At 54.1% G+C, this 26,938-nt stretch overlaps 23 non-coding genes across 23 annotated transcripts; all 23 read left to right on the plus strand.

Moving 5' to 3' along the window:
• Positions 1-711: 711 nt before the first annotated feature.
• On the plus strand, positions 712-784 carry trnak-uuu (transfer RNA lysine (anticodon UUU)). Its single transcript has one exon. It is a non-coding gene; the product is annotated as a tRNA-Lys (tRNA).
• A 1,094-nt stretch (positions 785-1,878) lies between these two features.
• On the plus strand, positions 1,879-1,951 carry trnak-uuu (transfer RNA lysine (anticodon UUU)). Its single transcript has one exon. It is a non-coding gene; the product is annotated as a tRNA-Lys (tRNA).
• A 1,095-nt stretch (positions 1,952-3,046) lies between these two features.
• trnak-cuu (transfer RNA lysine (anticodon CUU)) lies at positions 3,047-3,119 on the plus strand. Its single transcript has one exon. It is a non-coding gene; the product is annotated as a tRNA-Lys (tRNA).
• A 1,094-nt stretch (positions 3,120-4,213) lies between these two features.
• On the plus strand, positions 4,214-4,286 carry trnak-uuu (transfer RNA lysine (anticodon UUU)). Its single transcript has one exon. It is a non-coding gene; the product is annotated as a tRNA-Lys (tRNA).
• Positions 4,287-5,379: 1,093 nt separating this feature from the next.
• trnak-uuu (transfer RNA lysine (anticodon UUU)) lies at positions 5,380-5,452 on the plus strand. The gene has a single exon. It is a non-coding gene; the product is annotated as a tRNA-Lys (tRNA).
• A 1,093-nt stretch (positions 5,453-6,545) lies between these two features.
• Positions 6,546-6,618, plus strand: trnak-uuu (transfer RNA lysine (anticodon UUU)). The gene has a single exon. It is a non-coding gene; the product is annotated as a tRNA-Lys (tRNA).
• A 1,093-nt stretch (positions 6,619-7,711) lies between these two features.
• Positions 7,712-7,784, plus strand: trnak-uuu (transfer RNA lysine (anticodon UUU)). The gene has a single exon. It is a non-coding gene; the product is annotated as a tRNA-Lys (tRNA).
• A 1,094-nt stretch (positions 7,785-8,878) lies between these two features.
• Positions 8,879-8,951, plus strand: trnak-uuu (transfer RNA lysine (anticodon UUU)). Its single transcript has one exon. It is a non-coding gene; the product is annotated as a tRNA-Lys (tRNA).
• A 1,095-nt stretch (positions 8,952-10,046) lies between these two features.
• On the plus strand, positions 10,047-10,119 carry trnak-uuu (transfer RNA lysine (anticodon UUU)). The gene has a single exon. It is a non-coding gene; the product is annotated as a tRNA-Lys (tRNA).
• Positions 10,120-11,212: 1,093 nt separating this feature from the next.
• trnak-uuu (transfer RNA lysine (anticodon UUU)) lies at positions 11,213-11,285 on the plus strand. The gene has a single exon. It is a non-coding gene; the product is annotated as a tRNA-Lys (tRNA).
• Positions 11,286-12,378: 1,093 nt separating this feature from the next.
• trnak-uuu (transfer RNA lysine (anticodon UUU)) lies at positions 12,379-12,451 on the plus strand. The gene has a single exon. It is a non-coding gene; the product is annotated as a tRNA-Lys (tRNA).
• A 1,093-nt stretch (positions 12,452-13,544) lies between these two features.
• trnak-uuu (transfer RNA lysine (anticodon UUU)) lies at positions 13,545-13,617 on the plus strand. Its single transcript has one exon. It is a non-coding gene; the product is annotated as a tRNA-Lys (tRNA).
• Positions 13,618-14,710: 1,093 nt separating this feature from the next.
• Positions 14,711-14,783, plus strand: trnak-uuu (transfer RNA lysine (anticodon UUU)). The gene has a single exon. It is a non-coding gene; the product is annotated as a tRNA-Lys (tRNA).
• A 1,093-nt stretch (positions 14,784-15,876) lies between these two features.
• On the plus strand, positions 15,877-15,949 carry trnak-uuu (transfer RNA lysine (anticodon UUU)). The gene has a single exon. It is a non-coding gene; the product is annotated as a tRNA-Lys (tRNA).
• Positions 15,950-17,044: 1,095 nt separating this feature from the next.
• trnak-uuu (transfer RNA lysine (anticodon UUU)) lies at positions 17,045-17,117 on the plus strand. The gene has a single exon. It is a non-coding gene; the product is annotated as a tRNA-Lys (tRNA).
• Positions 17,118-18,212: 1,095 nt separating this feature from the next.
• On the plus strand, positions 18,213-18,285 carry trnak-cuu (transfer RNA lysine (anticodon CUU)). Its single transcript has one exon. It is a non-coding gene; the product is annotated as a tRNA-Lys (tRNA).
• Positions 18,286-19,379: 1,094 nt separating this feature from the next.
• Positions 19,380-19,452, plus strand: trnak-uuu (transfer RNA lysine (anticodon UUU)). Its single transcript has one exon. It is a non-coding gene; the product is annotated as a tRNA-Lys (tRNA).
• A 1,094-nt stretch (positions 19,453-20,546) lies between these two features.
• On the plus strand, positions 20,547-20,619 carry trnak-cuu (transfer RNA lysine (anticodon CUU)). The gene has a single exon. It is a non-coding gene; the product is annotated as a tRNA-Lys (tRNA).
• A 1,094-nt stretch (positions 20,620-21,713) lies between these two features.
• Positions 21,714-21,786, plus strand: trnak-uuu (transfer RNA lysine (anticodon UUU)). The gene has a single exon. It is a non-coding gene; the product is annotated as a tRNA-Lys (tRNA).
• A 1,093-nt stretch (positions 21,787-22,879) lies between these two features.
• trnak-uuu (transfer RNA lysine (anticodon UUU)) lies at positions 22,880-22,952 on the plus strand. Its single transcript has one exon. It is a non-coding gene; the product is annotated as a tRNA-Lys (tRNA).
• A 1,094-nt stretch (positions 22,953-24,046) lies between these two features.
• On the plus strand, positions 24,047-24,119 carry trnak-cuu (transfer RNA lysine (anticodon CUU)). The gene has a single exon. It is a non-coding gene; the product is annotated as a tRNA-Lys (tRNA).
• Positions 24,120-25,213: 1,094 nt separating this feature from the next.
• On the plus strand, positions 25,214-25,286 carry trnak-cuu (transfer RNA lysine (anticodon CUU)). Its single transcript has one exon. It is a non-coding gene; the product is annotated as a tRNA-Lys (tRNA).
• Positions 25,287-26,381: 1,095 nt separating this feature from the next.
• Positions 26,382-26,454, plus strand: trnak-uuu (transfer RNA lysine (anticodon UUU)). Its single transcript has one exon. It is a non-coding gene; the product is annotated as a tRNA-Lys (tRNA).
• The last annotated feature ends 484 nt before the right edge of the window (positions 26,455-26,938 follow it).

Raw genomic sequence — 26,938 nt, forward strand, 5'->3', positions numbered from 1 at the left:
CACCTGACCTGCACACCTTTGGACTGTGGGAGGAAACCGGATCCGTCCGACGAAATCCACGCAGACACGGGTAGAATGTGCAAACTGCACACAGGTAGTCGCCCGAGGCTCGAATCCGACAAGGGTCCGTGGCGCTGGGAGGCAGCAGTGAAATCCTGATTCTATTTGCACGTGCTGAAGCTTCGATTTATGGACACTGCTGTCATCGATGGTCTGCTTTTTTAAAATCAAGTCAGACACTTCAAACGGAACCTTTCATGCACATCTTCCTTGTTTTGGAGCTGATGGTGATGTGGCAGTGCGTGTGGGAGTGTCGGTGCCTGCGGCTTGTGTTCGGGTGGATTGTGTCGAGCAGAGAGTGGATGCTGGGGGTAGGGACTGTGCGTGGTGTTGGAGGGATGATGATGAGGCCGTCTCATGAGCACCGTTCTTACTTTGGCGGTGCTGTGTTGTAAGCTTGCTGATGGCTTTGACGGTGCCAGAGGTGTGTGTTGAGGAGGGTTGTTACAGTAGAGAGAGGTCGGGGCGGCAATGGAATGGGGGTGATGAAGAGAGACAGCGGTTTGGAATCGGCCCTGCACAGTCGGGGCTGCCCGTCTTTCCTACTGAATTGTGTGGATTGTGTCAGAATGGCTGCGCGAGAGTGTGAAGCGCGAACGTCTTTTCCAGCTCAAGCAGGAAAAGCCGCAGCAGGGCGGCGGCTTTCCACGAGCCCGGGTAGCTCAGTCGGTAGAGCATCAGACTTTTGATCTGAGGGTCCAGGGTTCAAGTCCCTGCTCGGGCGGGTCGCTTTTAAATTGCACTGCCACGGGACAACAGCGAAGGCGTAGTGCGAGCAAATCAGACTGAATGGCCCTCACATTGTGGCGGTGGGAAGCAAGCACAGGCCACTTTTGCCTGCATTTCCGAAATGTGGCAGTTGCTGCCAAACTCGCGGTGTTTCTCCCGCAAAGCGTGGCTTCTGTTTGAATTGATCTCTTTCAGGTCCTCCAAATGTGCGTAATCAGAAATTAGCATCGAATCCCTCGACTGTGGAAACAGGCTCCCGACTCTCCCAGTAGTATCCCCCACACACCCAAACCCCTACCGCATGACTCTATTTACCCCGAACAAATGCACCGAACCTACACATCCCTGAAAACAATGGGCAATTTAGCATGGCCAGAACACCTGACCTGCACACCTTTGGACTGTGGGAGGAAACCGGATCCGTCCGACGAAATCCACGCAGACACGGGTAGAATGTGCAAACTGCACACAGGTAGTCGCCCGAGGCTCGAATCCGACAAGGGTCCGTGGCGCTGGGAGGCAGCAGTGAAATCCTGATTCTATTTGCACGTGCTGAAGCTTCGATTTATGGACACTGCTGTCATCGATGGTCTGCTTTTTTAAAATCAAGTCAGACACTTCAAACGGAACCTTTCATGCACATCTTCCTTGTTTTGGAGCTGATGGTGATGTGGCAGTGCGTGTGGGAGTGTCGGTGCCTGCGGCTTGTGTTCGGGTGGATTGTGTCGAGCAGAGAGTGGATGCTGGGGGTAGGGACTGTGCGTGGTGTTGGAGGGATGATGATGAGGCCGTCTCATGAGCACCGTTCTTACTTTGGCGGTGCTGTGTTGTAAGCTTGCTGATGGCTTTGACGGTGCCAGAGGTGTGTGTTGAGGAGGGTTGTTACAGTAGAGAGAGGTCGGTGCGGCAATGGAATGGGGGTGATGAAGAGAGACAGCGGTTTGGAATCGGCCCTGCACAGTCGGGGCTGCCCGTCTTTCCTACTGAATTGTGTGGATTGTGTCAGAATGGCTGTGCGAGAGTGTGAAGCGCGAACGTCTTTTCCAGCTCAAGCAGGAAAAGCCGCAGCAGGGCGGCGGCCTGCCACGAGCCCGGGTAGCTCAGTCGGTAGAGCATCAGACTTTTAATCTGAGGGTCCAGGGTTCAAGTCCCTGCTCGGGCGGGTCGCTTTTATAATTGCACTGCCACGGGACAACAGCGAAGGCGTAGTGCGAGCAAATCAGACTGAATGGCCCTCACATTGTGGCGGTGGGAAGCAAGCACAGGCCACTTTTGCCTGCATTTCCGAAATGTGGCAGTTGCTGCCAAACTCGCGGTGTTTCTCCCGCAAAGCGTGGCTTCTGTTTGAATTGATCTCTTTCAGGTCCTCCAAATGTGCGTAATCAGAAATTAGCATCGAATCCCTCGACTGTGGAAACAGGCTCCCGACTCTCCCAGTAGTATCCCCCACACACCCAAACCCCTACCGCATGACTCTATTTACCCCGAACAAATGCACCGAACCTACACATCCCTGAAAACAATGGGCAATTTAGCATGGCCAGAACACCTGACCTGCACACCTTTGGACTGTGGGAGGAAACCGGATCCGTCCGACGAAATCCACGCAGACACGGGTAGAATGTGCAAACTGCACACAGGTAGTCGCCCGAGGCTCGAATCCGACAAGGGTCCGTGGCGCTGGGAGGCAGCAGTGAAATCCTGATTCTATTTGCACGTGCTGAAGCTTCGATTTATGGACACTGCTGTCATCGATGGTCTGCTTTTTTAAAATCAAGTCAGACACTTCAAACGGAACCTTTCATGCACATCTTCCTTGTTTTGGAGCTGATGGTGATGTGGCAGTGCGTGTGGGAGTGTCGGTGCCTGCGGCTTGTGTTCGGGTGGATTGTGTCGAGCAGAGAGTGGATGCTGGGGGTAGGGACTGTGCGTGGTGTTGGAGGGATGATGATGAGGCCGTCTCATGAGCACCGTTCTTACTTTGGCGGTGCTGTGTTGTAAGCTTGCTGATGGCTTTGACGGTGCCAGAGGTGTGTGTTGAGGAGGGTTGTTACAGTAGAGAGAGGTCGGGGCGGCAATGGAATGGGGGTGATGAAGAGAGACAGCGGTTTGGAATCGGCCCTGCACAGTCGGGGCTGCCCGTCTTTCCTACTGAATTGTGTGGATTGTGTCAGAATGGCTGCGCGAGAGTGTGAAGCGCGAACGTCTTTTCCAGCTCAAGCAGGAAAAGCCGCAGCAGGGCGGCGGCTTGCCGCGAGCCCGGATAGCTCAGTCGGTAGAGCATCAGACTCTTAATCTGAGGGTCCAGGGTTCAAGTCCCTGCTCGGGCGGGTCGCTTTTAAATTGCACTGCCACGGGACAACAGCGAAGGCGTAGTGCGAGCAAATCAGACTGAATGGCCCTCACATTGTGGCGGTGGGAAGCAAGCACAGGCCACTTTTGCCTGCATTTCCGAAATGTGGCAGTTGCTGCCAAACTCGCGGTGTTTCTCCCGCAAAGCGTGGCTTCTGTTTGAATTGATCTCTTTCAGGTCCTCCATATGTGCGTAATCAGAAATTAGCATCGAATCCATCGACTGTGGAAACAGGCTCCCGACTCTCCCAGTAGTATCCCCCACACACCCAAACCCCTACCGCATGACTCTATTTACCCCGAACAAATGCACCGAACCTACACATCCCTGAAAACAATGGGCAATTTAGCATGGCCAGAACACCTGACCTGCACACCTTTGGACTGTGGGAGGAAACCGGATCCGTCCGACGAAATCCACGCAGACACGGGTAGAATGTGCAAACTGCACACAGGTAGTCGCCCGAGGCTCGAATCCGACAAGGGTCCGTGGCGCTGGGAGGCAGCAGTGAAATCCTGATTCTATTTGCACGTGCTGAAGCTTCGATTTATGGACACTGCTGTCATCGATGGTCTGCTTTTTTAAAATCAAGTCAGACACTTCAAACGGAACCTTTCATGCACATCTTCCTTGTTTTGGAGCTGATGGTGATGTGGCAGTGCGTGTGGGAGTGTCGGTGCCTGCGGCTTGTGTTCGGGTGGATTGTGTCGAGCAGAGAGTGGATGCTGGGGGTAGGGACTGTGCGTGGTGTTGGAGGGATGATGATGAGGCCGTCTCATGAGCACCGTTCTTACTTTGGCGGTGCTGTGTTGTAAGCTTGCTGATGGCTTTGACGGTGCCAGAGGTGTGTGTTGAGGAGGGTTGTTACAGTAGAGAGAGGTCGGGGCGGCAATGGAATGGGGGTGATGAAGAGAGACAGCGGTTTGGAATCGGCCCTGCACAGTCGGGGCTGCCCGTCTTTCCTACTGAATTGTGTGGATTGTGTCAGAATGGCTGCGCGAGAGTGTGAAGCGCGAACGTCTTTTCCAGCTCAAGCAGGAAAAGCCGCAGCAGGGCGGCGGCTTGCCACGAGCCCGGGTAGCTCAGTCGGTAGAGCATCAGACTTTTAATCTGAGGGTCCAGGGTTCAAGTCCCTGCTCGGGCGGGTCGCTTTTAAATTGCACTGCCACGGGACAACAGCGAAGGCGTAGTGCGAGCAAATCAGACTGAATGGCCCTCACATTGTGGCGGTGGGAAGCAAGCACAGGCCACTTTTGCCTGCATTTCCGAAATGTGGCAGTTGCTGCCAAACTCGCGGTGTTTCTCCCGCAAAGCGTGGCTTCTGTTTGAATTGATCTCTTTCAGGTCCTCCAAATGTGCGTATCAGAAATTAGCATCGAATCCCTCGACTGTGGAAACAGGCTCCCGACTCTCCCAGTAGTATCCCCCACACACCCAAACCCCTACCGCATGACTCTATTTACCCCGAACAAATGCACCGAACCTACACATCCCTGAAAACAATGGGCAATTTAGCATGGCCAGAACACCTGACCTGCACACCTTTGGACTGTGGGAGGAAACCGGATCCGTCCGACGAAATCCACGCAGACACGGGTAGAATGTGCAAACTGCACACAGGTAGTCGCCCGAGGCTCGAATCCGACAAGGGTCCGTGGCGCTGGGAGGCAGCAGTGAAATCCTGATTCTATTTGCACGTGCTGAAGCTTCGATTTATGGACACTGCTGTCATCGATGGTCTGCTTTTTAAAAATCAAGTCAGACACTTCAAACGGAACCTTTCATGCACATCTTCCTTGTTTTGGAGCTGATGGTGATGTGGCAGTGCGTGTGGGAGTGTCGGTGCCTGCGGCTTGTGTTCGGGTGGATTGTGTCGAGCAGAGAGTGGATGCTGGGGGTAGGGACTGTGCGTGGTGTTGGAGGGATGATGATGAGGCCGTCTCATGAGCACCGTTCTTACTTTGGCGGTGCTGTGTTGTAAGCTTGCTGATGGCTTTGACGGTGCCAGAGGTGTGTGTTGAGGAGGGTTGTTACAGTAGAGAGAGGTCGGGGCGGCAATGGAATGGGGGTGATGAAGAGAGACAGCGGTTTGGAATCGGCCCTGCACAGTCGGGGCTGCCCGTCTTTCCTACTGAATTGTGTGGATTGTGTCAGAATGGCTGCGCGAGAGTGTGAAGCGCGAACGTCTTTTCCAGCTCAAGCAGGAAAAGCCGCAGCAGGGCGGCGGCTTGCCACGAGCCCGGGTAGCTCAGTCGGTAGAGCATCAGACTTTTAATCTGAGGGTCCAGGGTTCAAGTCCCTGCTCGGGCGGGTCGCTTTTATATTGCACTGCCACGGGACAACAGCGAAGGCGAAGTGCGAGCAAATCAGACTGAATGGCCCTCACATTGTGGCGGTGGGAAGCAAGCACAGGCCACTTTTGCCTGCATTTCCGAAATGTGGCAGTTGCTGCCAAACTCGCGGTGTTTCTCCCGCAAAGCGTGGCTTCTGTTTGAATTGATCTCTTTCAGGTCCTCCAAATGTGCGTATCAGAAATTAGCATCGAATCCCTCGACTGTGGAAACAGGCTCCCGACTCTCCCAGTAGTATCCCCCACACACCCAAACCCCTACCGCATGACTCTATTTACCCCGAACAAATGCACCGAACCTACACATCCCTGAAAACAATGGGCAATTTAGCATGGCCAGAACACCTGACCTGCACACCTTTGGACTGTGGGAGGAAACCGGATCCGTCCGACGAAATCCACGCAGACACGGGTAGAATGTGCAAACTGCACACAGGTAGTCGCCCGAGGCTCGAATCCGACAAGGGTCCGTGGCGCTGGGAGGCAGCAGTGAAATCCTGATTCTATTTGCACGTGCTGAAGCTTCGATTTATGGACACTGCTGTCATCGATGGTCTGCTTTTTAAAAATCAAGTCAGACACTTCAAACGGAACCTTTCATGCACATCTTCCTTGTTTTGGAGCTGATGGTGATGTGGCAGTGCGTGTGGGAGTGTCGGTGCCTGCGGCTTGTGTTCGGGTGGATTGTGTCGAGCAGAGAGTGGATGCTGGGGGTAGGGACTGTGCGTGGTGTTGGAGGGATGATGATGAGGCCGTCTCATGAGCACCGTTCTTACTTTGGCGGTGCTGTGTTGTAAGCTTGCTGATGGCTTTGACGGTGCCAGAGGTGTGTGTTGAGGAGGGTTGTTACAGTAGAGAGAGGTCGGGGCGGCAATGGAATGGGGGTGATGAAGAGAGACAGCGGTTTGGAATCGGCCCTGCACAGTCGGGGCTGCCCGTCTTTCCTACTGAATTGTGTGGATTGTGTCAGAATGGCTGCGCGAGAGTGTGAAGCGCGAACGTCTTTTCCAGCTCAAGCAGGAAAAGCCGCAGCAGGGCGGCGGCTTGCCACGAGCCCGGGTAGCTCAGTCGGTAGAGCATCAGACTTTTAATCTGAGGGTCCAGGGTTCAAGTCCCTGCTCGGGCGGGTCGCTTTTAAATTGCACTGCCACGGGACAACAGCGAAGGCGAAGTGCGAGCAAATCAGACTGAATGGCCCTCACATTGTGGCGGTGGGAAGCAAGCACAGGCCACTTTTGCCTGCATTTCCGAAATGTGGCAGTTGCTGCCAAACTCGCGGTGTTTCTCCCGCAAAGCGTGGCTTCTGTTTGAATTGATCTCTTTCAGGTCCTCCAAATGTGCGTATCAGAAATTAGCATCGAATCCCTCGACTGTGGAAACAGGCTCCCGACTCTCCCAGTAGTATCCCCCACACACCCAAACCCCTACCGCATGACTCTATTTACCCCGAACAAATGCACCGAACCTACACATCCCTGAAAACAATGGGCAATTTAGCATGGCCAGAACACCTGACCTGCACACCTTTGGACTGTGGGAGGAAACCGGATCCCTCCGACGAAATCCACGCAGACACGGGTAGAATGTGCAAACTGCACACAGGTAGTCGCCCGAGGCTCGAATCCGACAAGGGTCCGTGGCGCTGGGAGGCAGCAGTGAAATCCTGATTCTATTTGCACGTGCTGAAGCTTCGATTTATGGACACTGCTGTCATCGATGGTCTGCTTTTTTAAAATCAAGTCAGACACTTCAAACGGAACCTTTCATGCACATCTTCCTTGTTTTGGAGCTGATGGTGATGTGGCAGTGCGTGTGGGAGTGTCGGTGCCTGCGGCTTGTGTTCGGGTGGATTGTGTCGAGCAGAGAGTGGATGCTGGGGGTAGGGACTGTGCGTGGTGTTGGAGGGATGATGATGAGGCCGTCTCATGAGCACCGTTCTTACTTTGGCGGTGCTGTGTTGTAAGCTTGCTGATGGCTTTGACGGTGCCAGAGGTGTGTGTTGAGGAGGGTTGTTACAGTAGAGAGAGGTCGGGGCGGCAATGGAATGGGGGTGATGAAGAGAGACAGCGGTTTGGAATCGGCCCTGCACAGTCGGGGCTGCCCGTCTTTCCTACTGAATTGTGTGGATTGTGTCAGAATGGCTGCGCGAGAGTGTGAAGCGCGAACGTCTTTTCCAGCTCAAGCAGGAAAAGCCGCAGCAGGGCGGCGGCTTGCCACGAGCCCGGGTAGCTCAGTCGGTAGAGCATCAGACTTTTAATCTGAGGGTCCAGGGTTCAAGTCCCTGCTCGGGCGGGTCGCTTTTATAATTGCACTGCCACGGGACAACAGCGAAGGCGTAGTGCGAGCAAATCAGACTGAATGGCCCTCACATTGTGGCGGTGGGAAGCAAGCACAGGCCACCTTTGCCTGCATTTCCGAAATGTGGCAGTTGCTGCCAAACTCGCGGTGTTTCTCCCGCAAAGCGTGGCTTCTGTTTGAATTGATCTCTTTCAGGTCCTCCAAATGTGCGTATCAGAAATTAGCATCGAATCCCTCGACTGTGGAAACAGGCTCCCGACTCTCCCAGTAGTATCCCCCACACACCCAAACCCCTACCGCATGACTCTATTTACCCCGAACAAATGCACCGAACCTACACATCCCTGAAAACAATGGGCAATTTAGCATGGCCAGAACACCTGACCTGCACACCTTTGGACTGTGGGAGGAAACCGGATCCGTCCGACGAAATCCACGCAGACACGGGTAGAATGTGCAAACTGCACACAGGTAGTCGCCCGAGGCTCGAATCCGACAAGGGTCCGTGGCGCTGGGAGGCAGCAGTGAAATCCTGATTCTATTTGCACGTGCTGAAGCTTCGATTTATGGACACTGCTGTCATCGATGGTCTGCTTTTTTAAAATCAAGTCAGACACTTCAAACGGAACCTTTCATGCACATCTTCCTTGTTTTGGAGCTGATGGTGATGTGGCAGTGCGTGTGGGAGTGTCGGTGCCTGCGGCTTGTGTTCGGGTGGATTGTGTCGAGCAGAGAGTGGATGCTGGGGGTAGGGACTGTGCGTGGTGTTGGAGGGATGATGATGAGGCCGTCTCATGAGCACCGTTCTTACTTTGGCGGTGCTGTGTTGTAAGCTTGCTGATGGCTTTGACGGTGCCAGAGGTGTGTGTTGAGGAGGGTTGTTACAGTAGAGAGAGGTCGGGGCGGCAATGGAATGGGGGTGATGAAGAGAGACAGCGGTTTGGAATCGGCCCTGCACAGTCGGGGCTGCCCGTCTTTCCTACTGAATTGTGTGGATTGTGTCAGAATGGCTGCGCGAGAGTGTGAAGCGCGAACGTCTTTTCCAGCTCAAGCAGGAAAAGCCGTAGCAGGGCGGCGGCTTGCCACGAGCCCGGGTAGCTCAGTCGGTAGAGCATCAGACTTTTAATCTGAGGGTCCAGGGTTCAAGTCCCTGCTCGGGCGGGTCGCTTTTATAATTGCACTGCCACGGGACAACAGCGAAGGCGTAGTGCGAGCAAATCAGACTGAATGGCCCTCACATTGTGGCGGTGGGAAGCAAGCACAGGCCACTTTTGCCTGCATTTCCGAAATGTGGCAGTTGCTGCCAAACTCGCGGTGTTTCTCCCGCAAAGCGTGTCTTCTGTTTGAATTGATCTCTTTCAGGTCCTCCAAATGTGCGTAATCAGAAATTAGCATCGAATCCCTCGACTGTGGAAACAGGCTCCCGACTCTCCCAGTAGTATCCCCCACACACCCAAACCCCTACCGCATGACTCTATTTACCCCGAACAAATGCACCGAACCTACACATCCCTGAAAACAATGGGCAATTTAGCATGGCCAGAACACCTGACCTGCACACCTTTGGACTGTGGGAGGAAACCGGATCCGTCCGACGAAATCCACGCAGACACGGGTAGAATGTGCAAACTGCACACAGGTAGTCGCCCGAGGCTCGAATCCGACAAGGGTCCGTGGCGCTGGGAGGCAGCAGTGAAATCCTGATTCTATTTGCACGTGCTGAAGCTTCGATTTATGGACACTGCTGTCATCGATGGTCTGCTTTTTAAAAATCAAGTCAGACACTTCAAACGGAACCTTTCATGCACATCTTCCTTGTTTTGGAGCTGATGGTGATGTGGCAGTGCGTGTGGGAGTGTCGGTGCCTGCGGCTTGTGTTCGGGTGGATTGTGTCGAGCAGAGAGTGGATGCTGGGGGTAGGGACTGTGCGTGGTGTTGGAGGGATGATGATGAGGCCGTCTCATGAGCACCGTTCTTACTTTGGCGGTGCTGTGTTGTAAGCTTGCTGATGGCTTTGACGGTGCCAGAGGTGTGTGTTGAGGAGGGTTGTTACAGTAGAGAGAGGTCGGGGCGGCAATGGAATGGGGGTGATGAAGAGAGACAGCGGTTTGGAATCGGCCCTGCACAGTCGGGGCTGCCCGTCTTTCCTACTGAATTGTGTGGATTGTGTCAGAATGGCTGCGCGAGAGTGTGAAGCGCGAACGTCTTTTCCAGCTCAAGCAGGAAAAGCCGCAGCAGGGCGGCGGCTTGCCACGAGCCCGGGTAGCTCAGTCGGTAGAGCATCAGACTTTTAATCTGAGGGTCCAGGGTTCAAGTCCCTGCTCGGGCGGGTCGCTTTTAAATTGCACTGCCACGGGACAACAGCGAAGGCGAAGTGCGAGCAAATCAGACTGAATGGCCCTCACATTGTGGCGGTGGGAAGCAAGCACAGGCCACTTTTGCCTGCATTTCCGAAATGTGGCAGTTGCTGCCAAACTCGCGGTGTTTCTCCCGCAAAGCGTGGCTTCTGTTTGAATTGATCTCTTTCAGGTCCTCCAAATGTGCGTATCAGAAATTAGCATCGAATCCCTCGACTGTGGAAACAGGCTCCCGACTCTCCCAGTAGTATCCCCCACACACCCAAACCCCTACCGCATGACTCTATTTACCCCGAACAAATGCACCGAACCTACACATCCCTGAAAACAATGGGCAATTTAGCATGGCCAGAACACCTGACCTGCACACCTTTGGACTGTGGGAGGAAACCGGATCCCTCCGACGAAATCCACGCAGACACGGGTAGAATGTGCAAACTGCACACAGGTAGTCGCCCGAGGCTCGAATCCGACAAGGGTCCGTGGCGCTGGGAGGCAGCAGTGAAATCCTGATTCTATTTGCACGTGCTGAAGCTTCGATTTATGGACACTGCTGTCATCGATGGTCTGCTTTTTTAAAATCAAGTCAGACACTTCAAACGGAACCTTTCATGCACATCTTCCTTGTTTTGGAGCTGATGGTGATGTGGCAGTGCGTGTGGGAGTGTCGGTGCCTGCGGCTTGTGTTCGGGTGGATTGTGTCGAGCAGAGAGTGGATGCTGGGGGTAGGGACTGTGCGTGGTGTTGGAGGGATGATGATGAGGCCGTCTCATGAGCACCGTTCTTACTTTGGCGGTGCTGTGTTGTAAGCTTGCTGATGGCTTTGACGGTGCCAGAGGTGTGTGTTGAGGAGGGTTGTTACAGTAGAGAGAGGTCGGGGCGGCAATGGAATGGGGGTGATGAAGAGAGACAGCGGTTTGGAATCGGCCCTGCACAGTCGGGGCTGCCCGTCTTTCCTACTGAATTGTGTGGATTGTGTCAGAATGGCTGCGCGAGAGTGTGAAGCGCGAACGTCTTTTCCAGCTCAAGCAGGAAAAGCCGCAGCAGGGCGGCGGCTTGCCACGAGCCCGGGTAGCTCAGTCGGTAGAGCATCAGACTTTTAATCTGAGGGTCCAGGGTTCAAGTCCCTGCTCGGGCGGGTCGCTTTTAAATTGCACTGCCACGGGACAACAGCGAAGGCGTAGTGCGAGCAAATCAGACTGAATGGCCCTCACATTGTGGCGGTGGGAAGCAAGCACAGGCCACTTTTGCCTGCATTTCCGAAATGTGGCAGTTGCTGCCAAACTCGCGGTGTTTCTCCCGCAAAGCGTGGCTTCTGTTTGAATTGATCTCTTTCAGGTCCTCCAAATGTGCGTATCAGAAATTAGCATCGAATCCATCGACTGTGGAAACAGGCTCCCGACTCTCCCAGTAGTATCCCCCACACACCCAAACCCCTACCGCATGTCTCTATTTACCCCGAACAAATGCACCGAACCTACACATCCCTGAAACCAATGGGCAATTTAGCATGGCCAGAACACCTGACCTGCACACCTTTGGACTGTGGGAGGAAACCGGATCCGTCCGACGAAATCCACGCAGACACGGGTAGAATGTGCAAACTGCACACAGGTAGTCGCCCGAGGCTCGAATCCGACAAGGGTCCGTGGCGCTGGGAGGCAGCAGTGAAATCCTGATTCTATTTGCACGTGCTGAAGCTTCGATTTATGGACACTGCTGTCATCGATGGTCTGCTTTTTTAAAATCAAGTCAGACACTTCAAACGGAACCTTTCATGCACATCTTCCTTGTTTTGGAGCTGATGGTGATGTGGCAGTGCGTGTGGGAGTGTCGGTGCCTGCGGCTTGTGTTCGGGTGGATTGTGTCGAGCAGAGAGTGGATGCTGGGGGTAGGGACTGTGCGTGGTGTTGGAGGGATGATGATGAGGCCGTCTCATGAGCACCGTTCTTACTTTGGCGGTGCTGTGTTGTAAGCTTGCTGATGGCTTTGACGGTGCCAGAGGTGTGTGTTGAGGAGGGTTGTTACAGTAGAGAGAGGTCGGGGCGGCAATGGAATGGGGGTGATGAAGAGAGACAGCGGTTTGGAATCGGCCCTGCACAGTCGGGGCTGCCCGTCTTTCCTACTGAATTGTGTGGATTGTGTCAGAATGGCTGCGCGAGAGTGTGAAGCGCGAACGTCTTTTCCAGCTCAAGCAGGAAAAGCCGCAGCAGGGCGGCGGCTTGCCACGAGCCCGGGTAGCTCAGTCGGTAGAGCATCAGACTTTTAATCTGAGGGTCCAGGGTTCAAGTCCCTGCTCGGGCGGGTCGCTTTTAAATTGCACTGCCACGGGACAACAGCGAAGGCGAAGTGCGAGCAAATCAGACTGAATGGCCCTCACATTGTGGCGGTGGGAAGCAAGCACAGGCCACTTTTGCCTGCATTTCCGAAATGTGGCAGTTGCTGCCAAACTCGCGGTGTTTCTCCCGCAAAGCGTGGCTTCTGTTTGAATTGATCTCTTTCAGGTCCTCCAAATGTGCGTATCAGAAATTAGCATCGAATCCCTCGACTGTGGAAACAGGCTCCCGACTCTCCCAGTAGTATCCCCCACACACCCAAACCCCTACCGCATGACTCTATTTACCCCGAACAAATGCACCGAACCTACACATCCCTGAAAACAATGGGCAATTTAGCATGGCCAGAACACCTGACCTGCACACCTTTGGACTGTGGGAGGAAACCGGATCCCTCCGACGAAATCCACGCAGACACGGGTAGAATGTGCAAACTGCACACAGGTAGTCGCCCGAGGCTCGAATCCGACAAGGGTCCGTGGCGCTGGGAGGCAGCAGTGAAATCCTGATTCTATTTGCACGTGCTGAAGCTTCGATTTATGGACACTGCTGTCATCGATGGTCTGCTTTTTTAAAATCAAGTCAGACACTTCAAACGGAACCTTTCATGCACATCTTCCTTGTTTTGGAGCTGATGGTGATGTGGCAGTGCGTGTGGGAGTGTCGGTGCCTGCGGCTTGTGTTCGGGTGGATTGTGTCGAGCAGAGAGTGGATGCTGGGGGTAGGGACTGTGCGTGGTGTTGGAGGGATGATGATGAGGCCGTCTCATGAGCACCGTTCTTACTTTGGCGGTGCTGTGTTGTAAGCTTGCTGATGGCTTTGACGGTGCCAGAGGTGTGTGTTGAGGAGGGTTGTTACAGTAGAGAGAGGTCGGGGCGGCAATGGAATGGGGGTGATGAAGAGAGACAGCGGTTTGGAATCGGCCCTGCACAGTCGGGGCTGCCCGTCTTTCCTACTGAATTGTGTGGATTGTGTCAGAATGGCTGCGCGAGAGTGTGAAGCGCGAACGTCTTTTCCAGCTCAAGCAGGAAAAGCCGCAGCAGGGCGGCGGCTTGCCACGAGCCCGGGTAGCTCAGTCGGTAGAGCATCAGACTTTTAATCTGAGGGTCCAGGGTTCAAGTCCCTGCTCGGGCGGGTCGCTTTTAAATTGCACTGCCACGGGACAACAGCGAAGGCGTAGTGCGAGCAAATCAGACTGAATGGCCCTCACATTGTGGCGGTGGGAAGCAAGCACAGGCCACTTTTGCCTGCATTTCCGAAATGTGGCAGTTGCTGCCAAACTCGCGGTGTTTCTCCCGCAAAGCGTGGCTTCTGTTTGAATTGATCTCTTTCAGGTCCTCCAAATGTGCGTATCAGAAATTAGCATCGAATCCATCGACTGTGGAAACAGGCTCCCGACTCTCCCAGTAGTATCCCCCACACACCCAAACCCCTACCGCATGTCTCTATTTACCCCGAACAAATGCACCGAACCTACACATCCCTGAAACCAATGGGCAATTTAGCATGGCCAGAACACCTGACCTGCACACCTTTGGACTGTGGGAGGAAACCGGATCCGTCCGACGAAATCCACGCAGACACGGGTAGAATGTGCAAACTGCACACAGGTAGTCGCCCGAGGCTCGAATCCGACAAGGGTCCGTGGCGCTGGGAGGCAGCAGTGAAATCCTGATTCTATTTGCACGTGCTGAAGCTTCGATTTATGGACACTGCTGTCATCGATGGTCTGCTTTTTTAAAATCAAGTCAGACACTTCAAACGGAACCTTTCATGCACATCTTCCTTGTTTTGGAGCTGATGGTGATGTGGCAGTGCGTGTGGGAGTGTCGGTGCCTGCGGCTTGTGTTCGGGTGGATTGTGTCGAGCAGAGAGTGGATGCTGGGGGTAGGGACTGTGCGTGGTGTTGGAGGGATGATGATGAGGCCGTCTCATGAGCACCGTTCTTACTTTGGCGGTGCTGTGTTGTAAGCTTGCTGATGGCTTTGACGGTGCCAGAGGTGTGTGTTGAGGAGGGTTGTTACAGTAGAGAGAGGTCGGGGCGGCAATGGAATGGGGGTGATGAAGAGAGACAGCGGTTTGGAATCGGCCCTGCACAGTCGGGGCTGCCCGTCTTTCCTACTGAATTGTGTGGATTGTGTCAGAATGGCTGCGCGAGAGTGTGAAGCGCGAACGTCTTTTCCAGCTCAAGCAGGAAAAGCCGCAGCAGGGCGGCGGCTTGCCACGAGCCCGGGTAGCTCAGTCGGTAGAGCATCAGACTTTTAATCTGAGGGTCCAGGGTTCAAGTCCCTGCTCGGGCGGGTCGCTTTTAAATTGCACTGCCACGGGACAACAGCGAAGGCGTAGTGCGAGCAAATCAGACTGAATGGCCCTCACATTGTGGCGGTGGGAAGCAAGCACAGGCCACTTTTGCCTGCATTTCCGAAATGTGGCAGTTGCTGCCAAACTCGCGGTGTTTCTCCCGCAAAGCGTGGCTTCTGTTTGAATTGATCTCTTTCAGGTCCTCCAAATGTGCGTATCAGAAATTAGCATCGAATCCATCGACTGTGGAAACAGGCTCCCGACTCTCCCAGTAGTATCCCCCACACACCCAAACCCCTACCGCATGTCTCTATTTACCCCGAACAAATGCACCGAACCTACACATCCCTGAAACCAATGGGCAATTTAGCATGGCCAGAACACCTGACCTGCACACCTTTGGACTGTGGGAGGAAACCGGATCCGTCCGACGAAATCCACGCAGACACGGGTAGAATGTGCAAACTGCACACAGGTAGTCGCCCGAGGCTCGAATCCGACAAGGGTCCGTGGCGCTGGGAGGCAGCAGTGAAATCCTGATTCTATTTGCACGTGCTGAAGCTTCGATTTATGGACACTGCTGTCATCGATGGTCTGCTTTTTTAAAATCAAGTCAGACACTTCAAACGGAACCTTTCATGCACATCTTCCTTGTTTTGGAGCTGATGGTGATGTGGCAGTGCGTGTGGGAGTGTCGGTGCCTGCGGCTTGTGTTCGGGTGGATTGTGTCGAGCAGAGAGTGGATGCTGGGGGTAGGGACTGTGCGTGGTGTTGGAGGGATGATGATGAGGCCGTCTCATGAGCACCGTTCTTACTTTGGCGGTGCTGTGTTGTAAGCTTGCTGATGGCTTTGACGGTGCCAGAGGTGTGTGTTGAGGAGGGTTGTTACAGTAGAGAGAGGTCGGGGCGGCAATGGAATGGGGGTGATGAAGAGAGACAGCGGTTTGGAATCGGCCCTGCACAGTCGGGGCTGCCCGTCTTTCCTACTGAATTGTGTGGATTGTGTCAGAATGGCTGCGCGAGAGTGTGAAGCGCGAACGTCTTTTCCAGCTCAAGCAGGAAAAGCCGCAGCAGGGCGGCGGCTTGCCACGAGCCCGGGTAGCTCAGTCGGTAGAGCATCAGACTTTTAATCTGAGGGTCCAGGGTTCAAGTCCCTGCTCGGGCGGGTCGCTTTTATAATTGCACTGCCACGGGACAACAGCGAAGGCGTAGTGCGAGCAAATCAGACTGAATGGCCCTCACATTGTGGCGGTGGGAAGCAAGCACAGGCCACTTTTGCCTGCATTTCCGAAATGTGGCAGTTGCTGCCAAACTCGCGGTGTTTCTCCCGCAAAGCGTGGCTTCTGTTTGAATTGATCTCTTTCAGGTCCTCCAAATGTGCGTAATCAGAAATTAGCATCGAATCCCTCGACTGTGGAAACAGGCTCCCGACTCTCCCAGTAGTATCCCCCACACACCCAAACCCCTACCGCATGACTCTATTTACCCCGAACAAATGCACCGAACCTACACATCCCTGAAAACAATGGGCAATTTAGCATGGCCAGAACACCTGACCTGCACACCTTTGGACTGTGGGAGGAAACCGGATCCGTCCGACGAAATCCACGCAGACACGGGTAGAATGTGCAAACTGCACACAGGTAGTCGCCCGAGGCTCGAATCCGACAAGGGTCCGTGGCGCTGGGAGGCAGCAGTGAAATCCTGATTCTATTTGCACGTGCTGAAGCTTCGATTTATGGACACTGCTGTCATCGATGGTCTGCTTTTTTAAAATCAAGTCAGACACTTCAAACGGAACCTTTCATGCACATCTTCCTTGTTTTGGAGCTGATGGTGATGTGGCAGTGCGTGTGGGAGTGTCGGTGCCTGCGGCTTGTGTTCGGGTGGATTGTGTCGAGCAGAGAGTGGATGCTGGGGGTAGGGACTGTGCGTGGTGTTGGAGGGATGATGATGAGGCCGTCTCATGAGCACCGTTCTTACTTTGGCGGTGCTGTGTTGTAAGCTTGCTGATGGCTTTGACGGTGCCAGAGGTGTGTGTTGAGGAGGGTTGTTACAGTAGAGAGAGGTCGGGGCGGCAATGGAATGGGGGTGATGAAGAGAGACAGCGGTTTGGAATCGGCCCTGCACAGTCGGGGCTGCCCGTCTTTCCTACTGAATTGTGTGGATTGTGTCAGAATGGCTGCGCGAGAGTGTGAAGCGCGAACGTCTTTTCCAGCTCAAGCAGGAAAAGCCGCAGCAGGGCGGCGGCTTGCCACGAGCCCGGGTAGCTCAGTCGGTAGAGCATCAGACTTTTAATCTGAGGGTCCAGGGTTCAAGTCCCTGCTCGGGCGGGTCGCTTTTATAATTGCACTGCCACGGGACAACAGCGAAGGCGTAGTGCGAGCAAATCAGACTGAATGGCCCTCACATTGTGGCGGTGGGAAGCAAGCACAGGCCACTTTTGCCTGCATTTCCGAAATGTGGCAGTTGCTGCCAAACTCGCGGTGTTTCTCCCGCAAAGCGTGGCTTCTGTTTGAATTGATCTCTTTCAGGTCCTCCAAATGTGCGTAATCAGAAATTAGCATCGAATCCCTCGACTGTGGAAACAGGCTCCCGACTCTCCCAGTAGTATCCCCCACACACCCAAACCCCTACCGCATGACTCTATTTACCCCGAACAAATGCACCGAACCTACACATCCCTGAAAACAATGGGCAATTTAGCATGGCCAGAACACCTGACCTGCACACCTTTGGACTGTGGGAGGAAACCGGATCCGTCCGACGAAATCCACGCAGACACGGGTAGAATGTGCAAACTGCACACAGGTAGTCGCCCGAGGCTCGAATCCGACAAGGGTCCGTGGCGCTGGGAGGCAGCAGTGAAATCCTGATTCTATTTGCACGTGCTGAAGCTTCGATTTATGGACACTGCTGTCATCGATGGTCTGCTTTTTTAAAATCAAGTCAGACACTTCAAACGGAACCTTTCATGCACATCTTCCTTGTTTTGGAGCTGATGGTGATGTGGCAGTGCGTGTGGGAGTGTCGGTGCCTGCGGCTTGTGTTCGGGTGGATTGTGTCGAGCAGAGAGTGGATGCTGGGGGTAGGGACTGTGCGTGGTGTTGGAGGGATGATGATGAGGCCGTCTCATGAGCACCGTTCTTACTTTGGCGGTGCTGTGTTGTAAGCTTGCTGATGGCTTTGACGGTGCCAGAGGTGTGTGTTGAGGAGGGTTGTTACAGTAGAGAGAGGTCGGGGCGGCAATGGAATGGGGGTGATGAAGAGAGACAGCGGTTTGGAATCGGCCCTGCACAGTCGGGGCTGCCCGTCTTTCCTACTGAATTGTGTGGATTGTGTCAGAATGGCTGCGCGAGAGTGTGAAGCGCGAACGTCTTTTCCAGCTCAAGCAGGAAAAGCCGCAGCAGGGCGGCGGCTTGCCGCGAGCCCGGATAGCTCAGTCGGTAGAGCATCAGACTCTTAATCTGAGGGTCCAGGGTTCAAGTCCCTGCTCGGGCGGGTCGCTTTTAAATTGCACTGCCACGGGACAACAGCGAAGGCGTAGTGCGAGCAAATCAGACTGAATGGCCCTCACATTGTGGCGGTGGGAAGCAAGCACAGGCCACTTTTGCCTGCATTTCCGAAATGTGGCAGTTGCTGCCAAACTCGCGGTGTTTCTCCCGCAAAGCGTGGCTTCTGTTTGAATTGATCTCTTTCAGGTCCTCCAAATGTGCGTAATCAGAAATTAGCATCGAATCCCTCGACTGTGGAAACAGGCTCCCGACTCTCCCAGTAGTATCCCCCACACACCCAAACCCCTACCGCATGACTCTATTTACCCCGAACAAATGCACCGAACCTACACATCCCTGAAAACAATGGGCAATTTAGCATGGCCAGAACACCTGACCTGCACACCTTTGGACTGTGGGAGGAAACCGGATCCGTCCGACGAAATCCACGCAGACACGGGTAGAATGTGCAAACTGCACACAGGTAGTCGCCCGAGGCTCGAATCCGACAAGGGTCCGTGGCGCTGGGAGGCAGCAGTGAAATCCTGATTCTATTTGCACGTGCTGAAGCTTCGATTTATGGACACTGCTGTCATCGATGGTCTGCTTTTTTAAAATCAAGTCAGACACTTCAAACGGAACCTTTCATGCACATCTTCCTTGTTTTGGAGCTGATGGTGATGTGGCAGTGCGTGTGGGAGTGTCGGTGCCTGCGGCTTGTGTTCGGGTGGATTGTGTCGAGCAGAGAGTGGATGCTGGGGGTAGGGACTGTGCGTGGTGTTGAAGGGATGATGATGAGGCCGTCTCATGAGCACCGTTCTTACTTTGGCGGTGCTGTGTTGTAAGCTTGCTGATGGCTTTGACGGTGCCAGAGGTGTGTGTTGAGGAGGGTTGTTACAGTAGAGAGAGGTCGGGGCGGCAATGGAATGGGGGTGATGAAGAGAGACAGCGGTTTGGAATCGGCCCTGCACAGTCGGGGCTGCCCGTCTTTCCTACTGAATTGTGTGGATTGTGTCAGAATGGCTGCGCGAGAGTGTGAAGCGCGAACGTCTTTTCCAGCTCAAGCAGGAAAAGCCGCAGCAGGGCGGCGGCTTGCCACGAGCCCGGGTAGCTCAGTCGGTAGAGCATCAGACTTTTAATCTGAGGGTCCAGGGTTCAAGTCCCTGCTCGGGCGGGTCGCTTTTAAATTGCACTGCCACGGGACAACAGCGAAGGCGTAGTGCGAGCAAATCAGACTGAATGGCCCTCACATTGTGGCGGTGGGAAGCAAGCACAGGCCACTTTTGCCTGCATTTCCGAAATGTGGCAGTTGCTGCCAAACTCGCGGTGTTTCTCCCGCAAAGCGTGGCTTCTGTTTGAATTGATCTCTTTCAGGTCCTCCAAATGTGCGTAATCAGAAATTAGCATCGAATCCCTCGACTGTGGAAACAGGCTCCCGACTCTCCCAGTAGTATCCCCCACACACCCAAACCCCTACCGCATGACTCTATTTACCCCGAACAAATGCACCGAACCTACACATCCCTGAAAACAATGGGCAATTTAGCATGGCCAGAACACCTGACCTGCACACCTTTGGACTGTGGGAGGAAACCGGATCCGTCCGACGAAATCCACGCAGACACGGGTAGAATGTGCAAACTGCACACAGGTAGTCGCCCGAGGCTCGAATCCGACAAGGGTCCGTGGCGCTGGGAGGCAGCAGTGAAATCCTGATTCTATTTGCACGTGCTGAAGCTTCGATTTATGGACACTGCTGTCATCGATGGTCTGCTTTTTTAAAATCAAGTCAGACACTTCAAACGGAACCTTTCATGCACATCTTCCTTGTTTTGGAGCTGATGGTGATGTGGCAGTGCGTGTGGGAGTGTCGGTGCCTGCGGCTTGTGTTCGGGTGGATTGTGTCGAGCAGAGAGTGGATGCTGGGGGTAGGGACTGTGCGTGGTGTTGGAGGGATGATGATGAGGCCGTCTCATGAGCACCGTTCTTACTTTGGCGGTGCTGTGTTGTAAGCTTGCTGATGGCTTTGACGGTGCCAGAGGTGTGTGTTGAGGAGGGTTGTTACAGTAGAGAGAGGTCGGGGCGGCAATGGAATGGGGGTGATGAAGAGAGACAGCGGTTTGGAATCGGCCCTGCACAGTCGGGGCTGCCCGTCTTTCCTACTGAATTGTGTGGATTGTGTCAGAATGGCTGCGCGAGAGTGTGAAGCGCGAACGTCTTTTCCAGCTCAAGCAGGAAAAGCCGCAGCAGGGCGGCGGCTTGCCGCGAGCCCGGATAGCTCAGTCGGTAGAGCATCAGACTCTTAATCTGAGGGTCCAGGGTTCAAGTCCCTGCTCGGGCGGGTCGCTTTTAAATTGCACTGCCACGGGACAACAGCGAAGGCGTAGTGCGAGCAAATCAGACTGAATGGCCCTCACATTGTGGCGGTGGGAAGCAAGCACAGGCCACTTTTGCCTGCATTTCCGAAATGTGGCAGTTGCTGCCAAACTCGCGGTGTTTCTCCCGCAAAGCGTGGCTTCTGTTTGAATTGATCTCTTTCAGGTCCTCCATATGTGCGTAATCAGAAATTAGCATCGAATCCATCGACTGTGGAAACAGGCTCCCGACTCTCCCAGTAGTATCCCCCACACACCCAAACCCCTACCGCATGACTCTATTTACCCCGAACAAATGCACCGAACCTACACATCCCTGAAAACAATGGGCAATTTAGCATGGCCAGAACACCTGACCTGCACACCTTTGGACTGTGGGAGGAAACCGGATCCGTCCGACGAAATCCACGCAGACACGGGTAGAATGTGCAAACTGCACACAGGTAGTCGCCCGAGGCTCGAATCCGACAAGGGTCCGTGGCGCTGGGAGGCAGCAGTGAAATCCTGATTCTATTTGCACGTGCTGAAGCTTCGATTTATGGACACTGCTGTCATCGATGGTCTGCTTTTTTAAAATCAAGTCAGACACTTCAAACGGAACCTTTCATGCACATCTTCCTTGTTTTGGAGCTGATGGTGATGTGGCAGTGCGTGTGGGAGTGTCGGTGCCTGCGGCTTGTGTTCGGGTGGATTGTGTCGAGCAGAGAGTGGATGCTGGGGGTAGGGACTGTGCGTGGTGTTGGAGGGATGATGATGAGGCCGTCTCATGAGCACCGTTCTTACTTTGGCGGTGCTGTGTTGTAAGCTTGCTGATGGCTTTGACGGTGCCAGAGGTGTGTGTTGAGGAGGGTTGTTACAGTAGAGAGAGGTCGGGGCGGCAATGGAATGGGGGTGATGAAGAGAGACAGCGGTTTGGAATCGGCCCTGCACAGTCGGGGCTGCCCGTCTTTCCTACTGAATTGTGTGGATTGTGTCAGAATGGCTGCGCGAGAGTGTGAAGCGCGAACGTCTTTTCCAGCTCAAGCAGGAAAAGCCGCAGCAGGGCGGCGGCTTGCCACGAGCCCGGGTAGCTCAGTCGGTAGAGCATCAGACTTTTAATCTGAGGGTCCAGGGTTCAAGTCCCTGCTCGGGCGGGTCGCTTTTAAATTGCACTGCCACGGGACAACAGCGAAGGCGTAGTGCGAGCAAATCAGACTGAATGGCCCTCACATTGTGGCGGTGGGAAGCAAGCACAGGCCACTTTTGCCTGCATTTCCGAAATGTGGCAGTTGCTGCCAAACTCGCGGTGTTTCTCCCGCAAAGCGTGGCTTCTGTTTGAATTGATCTCTTTCAGGTCCTCCAAATGTGCGTATCAGAAATTAGCATCGAATCCCTCGACTGTGGAAACAGGCTCCCGACTCTCCCAGTAGTATCCCCCACACACCCAAACCCCTACCGCATGACTCTATTTACCCCGAACAAATGCACCGAACCTACACATCCCTGAAAACAATGGGCAATTTAGCATGGCCAGAACACCTGACCTGCACACCTTTGGACTGTGGGAGGAAACCGGATCCGTCCGACGAAATCCACGCAGACACGGGTAGAATGTGCAAACTGCACACAGGTAGTCGCCCGAGGCTCGAATCCGACAAGGGTCCGTGGCGCTGGGAGGCAGCAGTGAAATCCTGATTCTATTTGCACGTGCTGAAGCTTCGATTTATGGACACTGCTGTCATCGATGGTCTGCTTTTTTAAAATCAAGTCAGACACTTCAAACGGAACCTTTCATGCACATCTTCCTTGTTTTGGAGCTGATGGTGATGTGGCAGTGCGTGTGGGAGTGTCGGTGCCTGCGGCTTGTGTTCGGGTGGATTGTGTCGAGCAGAGAGTGGATGCTGGGGGTAGGGACTGTGCGTGGTGTTGGAGGGATGATGATGAGGCCGTCTCATGAGCACCGTTCTTACTTTGGCGGTGCTGTGTTGTAAGCTTGCTGATGGCTTTGACGGTGCCAGAGGTGTGTGTTGAGGAGGGTTGTTACAGTAGAGAGAGGTCGGGGCGGCAATGGAATGGGGGTGATGAAGAGAGACAGCGGTTTGGAATCGGCCCTGCACAGTCGGGGCTGCCCGTCTTTCCTACTGAATTGTGTGGATTGTGTCAGAATGGCTGCGCGAGAGTGTGAAGCGCGAACGTCTTTTCCAGCTCAAGCAGGAAAAGCCGCAGCAGGGCGGCGGCTTGCCACGAGCCCGGGTAGCTCAGTCGGTAGAGCATCAGACTTTTAATCTGAGGGTCCAGGGTTCAAGTCCCTGCTCGGGCGGGTCGCTTTTAAATTGCACTGCCACGGGACAACAGCGAAGGCGTAGTGCGAGCAAATCAGACTGAATGGCCCTCACATTGTGGCGGTGGGAAGCAAGCACAGGCCACTTTTGCCTGCATTTCCGAAATGTGGCAGTTGCTGCCAAACTCGCGGTGTTTCTCCCGCAAAGCGTGGCTTCTGTTTGAATTGATCTCTTTCAGGTCCTCCAAATGTGCGTAATCAGAAATTAGCATCGAATCCCTCGACTGTGGAAACAGGCTCCCGACTCTCCCAGTAGTATCCCCCACACACCCAAACCCCTACCGCATGACTCTATTTACCCCGAACAAATGCACCGAACCTACACATCCCTGAAAACAATGGGCAATTTAGCATGGCCAGAACACCTGACCTGCACACCTTTGGACTGTGGGAGGAAACCGGATCCGTCCGACGAAATCCACGCAGACACGGGTAGAATGTGCAAACTGCACACAGGTAGTCGCCCGAGGCTCGAATCCGACAAGGGTCCGTGGCGTTGGTTGGCAGCAGTGAAATCCTGATTCTATTTGCACGTGCTGAAGCTTCGATTTATGGACACTGCTGTCATCGATGGTCTGCTTTTTTAAAATCAAGTCAGACACTTCAAACGGAACCTTTCATGCACATCTTCCTTGTTTTGGAGCTGATGGTGATGTTGCAGTGCGTGTGGGAGTGTCGGTGCCTGCGGCTTGTGTTCGGGTGGATTGTGTCGAGCAGAGAGTGGATGCTGGGGGTAGGGACAGTGCGTGGTGTTGGAGGGATGATGATGAGGCCGTCTCATGAGCACCGTTCTTACTTTGGCGGTGCTGTGTTGTAAGCTTGCTGATGGCTTTGACGGTGCCAGAGGTGTGTGTTGAGGAGGGTTGTTACAGTAGAGAGAGGTCGGGGCGGCAATGGAATGGGGGTGATGAAGAGAGACAGCGGTTTGGAATCGGCCCTGCACAGTCGGGGCTGCCCGTCTTTCCGACTGAATTGTGTGGATTGTGTCAGAATGGCTGCGCGAGAGTGTGAAGCGCGAACGTCTTTTCCAGCTCAAGCAGGAAAAGCCGCAGCAGGGCGGCTGCTTGCCTCGAGCCCGGGTAGCTCAGTCGGTAGAGCATCAGACTCTTAATCTGAGGGTCCAGAGTTCAAGTCCCTGCTCGGGCGGGTCGCTTTTAAATTGCACTGCCACGGGACAACAGCGAAGGCGTAGTGCGAGCAAATCAGACTGAATGGCCCTCACATTGTGGCGGTGGGAAGCAAGCACAGGCCACTTTTGCCTGCATTTCCGAAATGTGGCAGTTGCTGCCAAACTCGCGGTGTTTCTCCCGCAAAGCGTGGCTTCTGTTTGAATTGATCTCTTTCAGGTCCTCCAAATGTGCGTAATCAGAAATTAGCATCGAATCCCTCGACTGTGGAAACAGGCTCCCGACTCTCCCAGTAGTATCCCCCACACACCCAAACCCCTACCGCATGACTCTATTTACCCCGAACAAATGCACCGAACCTACACATCCCTGAAAACAATGGGCAATTTAGCATGGCCAGAACACCTGACCTGCACACCTTTGGACTGTGGGAGGAAACCGGATCCGTCCGACGAAATCCACGCAGACACGGGTAGAATGTGCAAACTGCACACAGGTAGTCGCCCGAGGCTCGAATCCGACAAGGGTCCGTGGCGCTGGGAGGCAGCAGTGAAATCCTGATTCTATTTGCACGTGCTGAAGCTTCGATTTATGGACACTGCTGTCATCGATGGTCTGCTTTTTTAAAATCAAGTCAGACACTTCAAACGGAACCTTTCATGCACATCTTCCTTGTTTTGGAGCTGATGGTGATGTGGCAGTGCGTGTGGGAGTGTCGGTGCCTGCGGCTTGTGTTCGGGTGGATTGTGTCGAGCAGAGAGTGGATGCTGGGGGTAGGGACTGTGCGTGGTGTTGGAGGGATGATGATGAGGCCGTCTCATGAGCACCGTTCTTACTTTGGCGGTGCTGTGTTGTAAGCTTGCTGATGGCTTTGACGGTGCCAGAGGTGTGTGTTGAGGAGGGTTGTTACAGTAGAGAGAGGTCGGGGCGGCAATGGAATGGGGGTGATGAAGAGAGACAGCGGTTTGGAATCGGCCCTGCACAGTCGGGGCTGCCCGTCTTTCCTACTGAATTGTGTGGATTGTGTCAGAATGGCTGCGCGAGAGTGTGAAGCGCGAACGTCTTTTCCAGCTCAAGCAGGAAAAGCCGCAGCAGGGCGGCGGCTTGCCGCGATCCCGGGTAGCTCAGTCGGTAGAGCATCAGACTCTTAATCTGAGGGTCCAGGGTTCAAGTCCCCGCTCGGGCGGGTCGCTTTTAAATTGCACTGCCACGGGACAACAGCGAAGGCGTAGTGCGAGCAAATCAGACTGAATGGCCCTCACATTGTGGCGGTGGGAAGCAAGCACAGGCCACTTTTGCCTGCATTTCCGAAATGTGGCAGTTGCTGCCAAACTCGCGGTGTTTCTCCCGCAAAGCGTGGCTTCTGTTTGAATTGATCTCTTTCAGGTCCTCCAAATGTGCGTATCAGAAATTAGCATCGAATCCCTCGACTGTGGAAACAGGCTCCCGACTCTCCCAGTAGTATCCCCCACACACCCAAACCCCTACCGCATGACTCTATTTACCCCGAACAAATGCACCGAACCTACACATCCCTGAAAACAATGGGCAATTTAGCATGGCCAGAACACCTGACCTGCACACCTTTGGACTGTGGGAGGAAACCGGATCCGTCCGACGAAATCCACGCAGACACGGGTAGAATGTGCAAACTGCACACAGGTAGTCGCCCGAGGCTCGAATCCGACAAGGGTCCGTGGCGCTGGGAGGCAGCAGTGAAATCCTGATTCTATTTGCACGTGCTGAAGCTTCGATTTATGGACACTGCTGTCATCGATGGTCTGCTTTTTTAAAATCAAGTCAGACACTTCAAACGGAACCTTTCATGCACATCTTCCTTGTTTTGGAGCTGATGGTGATGTGGCAGTGCGTGTGGGAGTGTCGGTGCCTGCGGCTTGTGTTCGGGTGGATTGTGTCGAGCAGAGAGTGGATGCTGGGGGTAGGGACTGTGCGTGGTGTTGGAGGGATGATGATGAGGCCGTCTCATGAGCACCGTTCTTACTTTGGCGGTGCTGTGTTGTAAGCTTGCTGATGGCTTTGATGGTGCCAGAGGTGTGTGTTGAGGAGGGTTGTTACAGTAGAGAGAGGTCGGGGCGGCAATGGAATGGGGGTGATGAAGAGAGACAGCGGTTTGGAATCGGCCCTGCGCAGTCGGGGCTGCCCGTCTTTCCTACTGAATTGTGTGGATTGTGTCAGAATGGCTGCGCGAGAGTGTGAAGCGCGAACGTCTTTTCCAGCTCAAGCAGGAAAAGCCGCACCAGGGCGTGGCGGCTTGCCACGAGCCCGGGTAGCCCAGTCGGAAGAGCATCAGGCTTTTAATCTGAGGGTCCAGGGTTCAAGTCCCTGCTTGGGCGGGTCGCTTTTAAATTGCACTGCCACGGGACAACAGCGAAGGCGTAGTGCGAGCAAATCAGACTGAATGGCCCGCACATTGTGGCGGTGGGAAGCAAGCACAGGCCACTTTTGCCTGCATTTCCGAAATGTGGCAGTTGCTGCCAAACTCGCGGTGTTTCTCCCGCAAAGCGTGGCTTCTGTTTGAATTGATCTCTTTCAGGTCCTCCAAATGTGCGTAATCAGAAATTAGCATCGAATCCCTGGACTGTGGAAACAGGCTCCCGACTCTCCCAGTAGTATCCCCCACACACCCAAACCCCTACCGCATGACTCTATTTACCCCGAACAAATGCACCGAACCTACACATCCCTGAAAACAATGGGCAATTTAGCATGGCCAGAACACCTGACCTGCACACCTTTGGACTGTGGGAGGAAACCGGATCCGTCCGACGAAATCCACGCAGACACGGGTAGAATGTGCAAACTGCACACAGGTAGTCG

Source organism: Chiloscyllium plagiosum, unplaced genomic scaffold (genome assembly GCF_037043375.1).
Source record: "Chiloscyllium plagiosum isolate Xiang-an unplaced genomic scaffold, Cpla_swu_hap1 HiC_scaffold_28, whole genome shotgun sequence".
NCBI lineage: Eukaryota > Metazoa > Chordata > Chondrichthyes > Orectolobiformes > Hemiscylliidae > Chiloscyllium > Chiloscyllium plagiosum.